At 44.3% G+C, this 9,331-nt stretch overlaps 1 protein-coding gene across 2 annotated transcripts in view; it reads right to left on the bottom strand.

Annotated features, from left to right (window-relative positions):
• The window catches only part of LOC126457427 (uncharacterized), a 34,389-nt gene extending 29,341 nt beyond the window's left edge, over positions 1-5,048 (bottom strand). Inside the window, exon 1 of one of the 2 annotated variants that reach the window (XM_050093697.1) lies at positions 4,874-4,893. The gene's annotated coding sequence lies outside the window, so the exon portion shown is untranslated. Of the gene's footprint in view, positions 1-4,873; positions 4,894-4,937 lie in introns of those variants that run through there. The other variant, XM_050093696.1, reaches the window with a different exon arrangement.
• Between the last annotated feature and the right edge of the window lie 4,283 nt (positions 5,049-9,331).

Consider the following 9,331-nt stretch of genomic DNA (forward strand, 5'->3'; position numbering starts at 1 on the left):
TATCATATTCTTCATTTCTCATTTATCACTACTTCACTGTCTCAAGTAGCAAATATTCCTAGTTTAATTTCAACTACGAGGTGGTCTGATCCCACTATGTCACTCCAAATTGTCTACTGAGTTAAAACAGTCAATACCGTAGCCGATACGGTTACGTCTGTCGCCGAAGATCTTCTATACAGACTAGATACTGCGCTAGAGCTTCCGTTATTAAGCAATATTAGCACCCGTGACTGACAGTATGGGTGAGGTTTAGAATACGATAGCAAAATAATTTCCGATAGTTCAAAGTACATGACTGTTCGTAAAAAAATTCAACGTGGGACATGGTGCACGGCGACACGATCAGAAATAATTATTACGTGATACTCCAAAGTATGGTTAAAAAAACAGGAGGATAGCGTTGCATAGTGTATTAACCACTGTACATCTTGTCCGGTGGTTTGATTTAACGCGAACTAAAATTTTGTTTGATATTAACTGATTTCAATATTGAGCCACGGATTTTGAGAACATTACTTCCTAATTTAGCATCTAATGTCATAAGCTCTTCCGTCAACGCCTTCTACGAAGAAAACGAATCTTTAGGAAGTTCAAATGAAAGGAAAGTTTCTTGCCCTACACTATTCAGAAGAACGTAGATCCAGTCTTAATTCTGGGCGAGTTCCTACTACTGCCTGTAAGTTAATGGAGCTTTTAAAGAACATGGCGCACTTTTAAGTGATGGTATAATGCACTGAAAAGCTTTTGCTAAGGGGATCTACTTGAAACACTCAAAATCTTTATTCTGAGCCTAATAGAAATCAGAGGGCTGTATTTTTTTACTGACAGTCCTTTTGATAATTAATTTTACTGGTTGCAAGCACTGACATCGAGCAAACTTTCCTAAGAAGTAAGACAGTTCTCATTGACACATAATAGGAGAATAACAGATGCTTAGTACCCTGTGTTTAAATTTATGCGCTTAGTTTCCTCAAACTGCTACTTTTACGTTGTGAGATAAAACACTTAAATTACTAAGATAACGAAAACTTTGGTATATTTGTGATGGCTTTCAACAGGGATAGACAGCGTAACGTGTCTGATGTGCATTATTTCAGTATTCAAATTATTTTACATTATGACGCAGCAAAATATATATATGGGTTTTAACGTAATTCACGCCGGCCGCAGTAGCCTACATGTTTATAGGCATACTCGCTGTTTAATATTTTCATCTGATAAAACACCATCAATACATCTACAGCTCTTCAAGATACTTCCATAACTGCGTGGAACGAGGGCTCTAGTACAGAACGGTTCCCAGAATGTCCTGTAGGCTTAATATAGAAATCTCGCGTTCGAGGTAGACTGTGCAGATAAATTTTGCAAGAATTCTGCAGTACTTATTTCTCGTGTAGAGATCTTGAGAACAATATGGAGAAGGTGTCGGGTGCGTATGCATACATAAAATCAGTTACTCTCACTCCAGACACGAAAAGAATACGATAGGGGTAGTCTAACACTGGTTTGATTTAACCTACGCCATGCTCTGTATAGTGGCTTGGGGACTATATAAGTAAATGTCGATACACGCTGAGGTGACAGAAGTCAAGGTATAGCAAAATACACATATAGAAAAGACGGCAGTATATGATATAAAAGTGTAGTACATGGGCGGAGCTGACATTTGTACTCAGGTGATTCACATGAAACTCTTTTCGACGTGACTACGGCCGCCGACTGGAATTTTCGGTACATTTCTCAACATTTCTGTGGGGAGCTTTCAACGACATGTTTAGACCGTGCCATGCTGAGTTGCTGCACTACGTTGGGCACAAGCAGGTATGACACGCTGTTAGGAGGAATCCCATGACTTTCGTCACCTCAGTTTATGAAGTAATAGGTAACCAGTTTGGCCTTGAAAAAAATTCAGACACTGTGCGGCATCATAATACCTCCCTGTGGTTTCATCGAGCAGACGTTGCCATTTACGCTATAGGGTACAAGACATGATGAGGAAAGAACGTGTTCACTAGAATGAACAAGAGTGTCCCATTTTGCTACTGGAACTAGTCTCAGTACTTAACCGACAAAAGGAACACAAGCTAGTCACTCTCTAAATTTCTGTAAAGCAATCGTTTCTCCAAAGATCCCGTTTCTTCATATGAAGTGGTCCAGATATAGCAACTCTTTGATATTTAGGCGCCAGACTGTATGTTAAGCCAATGCTGCAATCAACATGCAATCACCAAGAAATATTTTGCCGCACAACTTCGTGAAAAATGTAGGATACATATGGGTTAGCACTTTCGTTTGGCAAGATAACATGTGCAGTCATCCAGTCGAATTTTTAAATTTGTTAACTGGGTAATTGTAAATATACGTCACTGTCAGCGTGTCACTTTTCTACGAAATGTGAGAGCACCAAAACGTGTTACGGTACGTCAGAAAGTTGCACTTCTACCGTAAAAAAGGATTTCGCTCAGCCTAGAAACTTTTTAGATCATTTTTAAAGGCTCAGTATTAGCATCTGTTTCTGTTTCCGTTGCTAAAGCTGATAGTCTGAGAGTGCTTATCTTCTCTGTAACGTTTCCTCGCAGATCAACAATATGAACTCCAGTCACGTATATCCCACGATACTTTCCATTTTATGTTTGTCACAGAGAGGCATTATTTCAATGTTATATCTTGTATTCCACTTTAAGAAAATATGCTTCCATATATCACATATGTAAAACTGCTGTACCGAGCGAGATGGGATAGTGATTGGTACACTGGACTCCCATTCTGGAGGACGACGATTCAAACACGCGTCCGGCCATCCTGATTTAGGTTTTCCGTTATTTCCCTAAATCGCTTCAGGCAAATGCTGTGATGGTTCCTTTACAAGGGCACAGCCGAAATCCTTCTCCATCCTTCCCTAATTCCTTGGGACCGATGACCTCGCTGTTTCGTCCCCTCCCACACATCAATCAAACCAACCAACCAACGTAAAAATGCTGTAGCCCACACCAAATAAGTTTAATTATATTGTAGTTATATTCCTTATGTTTACGTAACTCAATAGTCCTCCAACAATTTTATGTCACTAAATGGTGAATGCTTCAGATTTATTTGAAACGAAAGGGGAAACAAAAATATTGTTTATATGAAGAAAAATACACCAACGATCATCGGAACCCTGTTTCGCCCATTGCGTAACGTAACGTGGGTGATGTGGTGTCACCGCCAGACACCACACTTGCTAGGTGGTAGCTTAAATCGGCCGCGGTCCATTTAGTACATGTCGGACCCGCGTGTCGCCACTGTGTGATCGCAGACCTAGCGCCACCACAAGGCAGGTCTCGAGATACGGACGAGCACTCGCCCCAGTTGTACGGACGACATTGCTAGCGACAATACGGACGAAGCCTTCCTCTCATTTGCCGAGAGACAGTTAGAATAGCCTTCTGCTAAGTCCATGGCTACGACCTAGCAAGGCGCCAATTGTAACAGTTCATGTATCTTACGAGTCTCATTTGTATAGTCAAGAGAGATGTATCACAAGGAGTGATTAAAAGTTAAGTATATTCCAAAGCTACGTATTTTCTTTATAGCAGTCATAACGTATCCTGTTCCAGACTTGACGCCAGTCGGCGTGTGTGTAAGCGTGCCGTTCGGTACCCTTCCCAGTGTGGCGTAGCAAGCTTGTTACGCCACAACAGGTGAAGACTTTCAAGAACATTTTACACGAGATTACACTGTAAGATTAAATGACAAGACTATTGTACTGCAATATCTTCCACAGTCGTGTGAACGATTGTAAATAATCTCACTTTTCTTTTAAGAAGAACAGTATACCATTTGCTTTATAGATTTGATTAGTTGTTTTACAGCATTTAAGGTGAAGTAATTCCTATCCCTTCTCCTAAGCCTCGACCAGGAAAAAATAGAAATTTATGTAAAACATGCCTGGCAATCAAAGGAAAGTTGAACTGGAATAATATAGGCGTAGCAGACAAATGTCGTCTGTAACAACTTCCAAGAAAGAAACAATAGTTCTCAATTTGAAAAACTGGTATTTAACTATTATAATTATAAATGGATCTGCACTTAGGGGTTATGTAGTACGCCCATTATCCAACGGAAGTTCTGTTAGTTTCGCTATACTTTGTTCACCACGTCAGGACCACGAAAATTGTTTAAAGATTTAATTCAATATGCGCAACATACCTACAGACTTTCGGGAAGAAATGTTTACTTTCGAGAGCTAGAAGAAATCTATAAGATCTCTCTTTTCAAATTCTAAATTAGACCTCACTTTCTCCTGTTTAAGAGATATTCCAGGAACCAGGAGATGGCAAATGCAGTTCTTAGTTAATTATTTCTAGGCCCTGCATTGCTTGAGGTTCCGATATTTTGACAACTGGCAAAACTTCAAGAATCACATCACATCACATATTTGTTTGGAAAGATGAAGGTTTGAAGAGGTACGACATCAGAGAGCCAAAATATGGAAAATAGGAAATAATGACGTCTAACGTGCGCGTCTAAAAACTAGTGGTATACTTCGTCCGCGGGGAAAACTTCAAGAATCACTATCATGTTTTGCTCGATACTTTACCTATGACGAATTTTAACCGAAAAAGATGGGTGTACCGTTTCTTCTGAGGAAAGAACTTCAGCGGCAGGTCTGCGACATCTGGAATAAGTAGTACTCGGAGTTTTCGTGAATCGATTCAGTGTTTCGTGTCAATGTGCAGGTGCCTATTAGCAGTCAGCACTCGGTTCTCACATAATAAATCCCTTCAGAAACATCTACCAACGCAACGTCACGTATCAACGATACAAGTTGCAAATAATTAAAACACTCATCGCAATATGACGAGCACAATAAGAAACAGTCACCAACCTAAAGTAATACTTTGCTTGGTAGGTACCAGACAAGCTGCTATGGTTAGAGATGATTGACATACCACAGGCTGTGCAAGTTTTCCTGCAGAGGTGAGACGGCGCGACTAGCGTGCGTTGCCGGGCGTGCAGCTCGCAGCACTGGTAAGCGCCTGCGTACAGCTGGGGCGGAGCCGCGTTTCGAGGTCACCACGTCATCCGCGCCATCTTTAGCCTCGGGCAACAACAAACGCTCCAGGCGTCAGCGTCCGCATCGTGTTTGTGCCCTCCACTCGCCTTCACTGTGGGGCAGTCTCTACTGTTACTTTTCGCACAAGCTGACATCGCTCGGATTGCTTACGTATACCATTTTCGATTTAACTACAAGTTCGGCTATGGTAAGGAGGAAAATGGCATACTAATGTCCTAATTGATGGAAATCAATGGTGCGATGTTGAGGGGATTCCGAAATTGCGGACACCAGTCCACAGACACGTGAAATTCCACATCGTACAACAAGGAGTAGGTCGACTGGATCAATACAAAAGAAATGTGTAGCCTCTGCAATTGATAGATCAGTAGCAACTACATTCCTCCAGTGCTTCTTGTTGTTTTTACGTCACAGAGCTAAAAAAATTATTACGTCTCTTGCATCAGACACGGGAGTCGGGTGAATATCTTTTAGCCTGGTAAAGAAATAACATTGATCAAGAGCGTATCCTGCAACTGAGCAAGGTTGAGTGACGTACATTACACACGCCGAAGCAGGAGAGGTAGAGGAAAAGATGCATCACTTATAATAGAATAAAACTCAAAAGTATTGATTAATTGTGTTGATTGACACGAAACACACTAGCATTACCATTTTGTAATATTTCCTTAATACCGATAAGGAAATGAGACGCGTAAAGTAGTAAATGAGTTTTGCTATTTGGGGAGCAAAATAACTGATGGTGGTCGAAGTAGAGAGGGTATAAAATGTACACTGGCAATGGCAAGGAAAGTGTTTCTGAAGAAGAGAAATTTGTTAACATCGAGTATAGATTTAAGTGTCAGGAAGTCGTTTCTGAAAGTATTTGTATGGAGTGTAACCATGTATGGAAGTGAAAGGTTGACGATAAATAGTTTCGACAAGAAGAGAGTAGAACCCTTCGAAATGTGGTGCTACTGAAGAATGCTGAACATTAGATGGGTAGATCACATAACTAATGAGGAGGTATTGAATAGAATTGGAAAGAAAAGAAATTTGTGGTACAACTTGACTAGAAGAAGGGTTCCATTGGTACTGCATATTCTGAGCCATCAAGGGATCACCTATTTAGTATTGGAGGGCAGCGTGGAGGGTAAAAATCGTAGAGGGAGACCAAGAGATGAATACACTAAACAGATTCAGAAGGATGTAGGTTGCAGTAGGTACTGGGAGATGAAGAAGCTTGCACAGGATAGATTAGCATGGAAAGCTGCATCAAACCAGTCTCTAGGCTGAAGACCACGACAACAAACATGTTTCACTGACAAAATTTAGTTTCTATGAGATTTGTGCATGTTTTTGTAGCCTTTTAGAACCAATGGCGCGTGATGTTTTTATTTGCTGAGAGAACAACGACGAACAGCTAAACATGAAGTGTAATCAAAAACAAACGAGCCGGAGGCTGTAAAACGAGAAGTGCTGAATGGGTCGTAATGACAATATCTACAGAAGTAGGTGTGGTCCATACAAGAGCGCTTAGGAGCCCTCGAACAAACAGATAGAGGGACACGGGCGTACACCCACGTGATGACAGAGCGAGCACGTGAGGCGTCCACCGTCCACTGCTTTCAGTTGTGCTAAAAACAGAGAAAGGAAGGTTTGATATGAAGAGAGAAACAGTAGGTGAGTTACGTGACAGCGAAAGGAGTGCGGAGAACGGAATTCCATCAAAGATTAGCCCAAGTGTAAGAAGAAGAGCGCTGCAATTCCGTTGTAACGGTCAGTGTGTGGCACAAGCGATTCAAGTATTGTCGTTGGCCGATGGCGCACGAGCAGGAACGGCACATAGCGTTAGCGACACTATTGTCCAGTAGATGGACGCCCTTGTTATTAAAGGCCGGTGACCTACGTTGGGAGCCATTGTCCCGAAAGTCGGACTGATAGTCGGAATTCCAACAGACATACAGTCCTCTCCGTATTACTTGTGCCATTGTTCTATGAATTTCGATTCCCCGCATTCCTTCTGGTGAAAGAAAATACCGCTACATCCTTTTGCTCTTCTTTTGAAGCCTCCAATAGGATCATTTCGTTTTGGATGCACCTTATAATTTTGATATTTCATCTACATCTACATCATACTCCGCAAGCCACTTAATGGTGTGTGGTGGAAGGTACTTTCGGCACCACTATCTGATCCCTCCAACCCTGTTCCACTCGCGAGTAGTGCATGGGAAGAATGATTGTCGGTAACCCTCTGCATTGGCTCTAATTTCTCGAATTTTCTCCTCGTGGCCAATATGCGAGATGTATGTGGGGCGAAGTAATATGTTGCCCGACTCCTCCTGAAAAGTGCTATCCAGAAATTTTAATAGTAAATCTTTCCGTGATGCACTACGCATCTCTTGTAAGGTATGCCAGTGGAATTTCTTTAGCGTCTCCGTGATACTCTCTCGTCAGCTAAACGATCACGTGACGAAAATCGCCGCTCTTCGTTGGATCTTCTTCACCTCCTCTAGCAGTCTTACCTCATAGGGATCCCAGACACACTCCTGGAAATTGAAATAAGAACACCGTGAATTCATTGTCCCAGGAAGGGGAAACTTTATTGACACATTCCTGGGGTCAGATACATCACATGATTACACTGACAGAACCACAGGCACATAGACACAGGCAACAGAGCATGACAATGTCGGCACTAGTACAGTGTATATCCACCTTTCGCAGCAATGCAGGCTGCTATTCTCCCATGGAGACGATCGTGGAGATGCTGGATGTAGTCCTGTGGAACGGCTTGCCATGCCATTTCCACCTGGCGCCTCAGTTGGACCAGCGTTCGTGCTGGACGTGCAGACCGCGTGAGACGACGCTTCATCCAGTCCCAAACATGCTCAATGGGGGACAGATCCGGAGATCTTGCTGGCCAGGGTAGTTGACTTCCACCTTCTAGAGCACGTTGGGTGGCACGGGATACATGCGGACGTGCATTGTCCTGTTGGAACAGCAAGTTCCCTTGTCGGTCTAGGAATGGTAGAACGATGGGTTCGATGACGGTTTGGATGTACCGTGCACTATTCAGTGTTCCCTAGACGATCACCAGTGGTGTACGGCCAGTGTAGGAGATCGCTCCCCACACCATGATGCCGGGTGTTGGCCCTGTGTGCCTCGGTCGTATGCAGTCCTGATTGTGGCGCTCACCTGCACGGCGCCAAACACGCATACGACCATCATTGGCACCAAGGCAGAAGCGACTCTCATCGCTGAAGACGACACGTATCCATTCGTCCCCCCATTCACGCCTGTCGCGACACCACTGGAGGCGGGCTGCACGATGTTGGGGCGTGAGCGGAAGACGGCCTAACGGTGTGCGGGACCGTAGCCCAGCTTCATGGAGACGATTGCGAATGGTCCTCGCCGATACCCCAGGAGTAACAGTGTCCGTAATTTGCTGGGAAGTGGCGGTGCGGTCCCCTACGGCACTGCGTAGGATCCTACGGTCTTGGCGTGCATCCGTGCGTCGCTGCGGTCCGGTCCCAGGTCGACGGGCACGTGCACCTTCCGCCGACCACTGGCGACAACATCGATGTACTGTGGAGACCTCACGCCCCACGTGTTGAGCAATTCGGCGGTACGTCCACCCGGCCTCCCGCATGCCCACTATACGCCCTCGCTCAAAGTCCGTCAACTGCACATACGGTTCACGTCCACGCTGTCGCGGCATGCTACCAGTGTTAAAGACTGCGATGGAGCTCCGTATGCCACGGTAAACTGGCTGACACTGACGGCAGCGGTGCACAAATGCTGCGCAGCTAGCGCCATTCGACGGCCAACACCGCGGTTCCTGGTGTGTCCGCTGTGCCGTGCGTGTGATCATTGCTTGTACAGCCCTCTCGCAGTGTCCGGAGCAAGTATGGTGGGTCTGACACACCGGTGTCAATGTGTTCTGTTTTCCATTTCCAGGAGTGTAGATAGGTCGCGCGGGATAGCTGCGCGCTCAGACGCCTTGCCACGGCTCGTGCGGCTCCCCCCGTCGGAGGTTCGACTCCTCCCTCGAGCATGGGTGTGTGTGTTGTACTTATCGTAAGTTAGTTTAAGTTAGGTGAAGTAGTGTATAGGCCTAGGGACCGGATGACCTCAGCAGTTTGGTCCCATAGGAACTTACCAAAAATCTCCAATTTTCCAGATAGATGAACAATACTCAAGGATCAGGCGAACAAGCGCCTTACAAGCCACTTCTTTCATGGATGAATTACATTTCCATAAGATTCTTCTGATGAATCTGAGTCTGGG

This window comes from Schistocerca serialis, chromosome 2 (genome assembly GCF_023864345.2).
Source record: "Schistocerca serialis cubense isolate TAMUIC-IGC-003099 chromosome 2, iqSchSeri2.2, whole genome shotgun sequence".
NCBI classification, from domain to species: Eukaryota; Metazoa; Arthropoda; class Insecta; order Orthoptera; family Acrididae; genus Schistocerca; species Schistocerca serialis.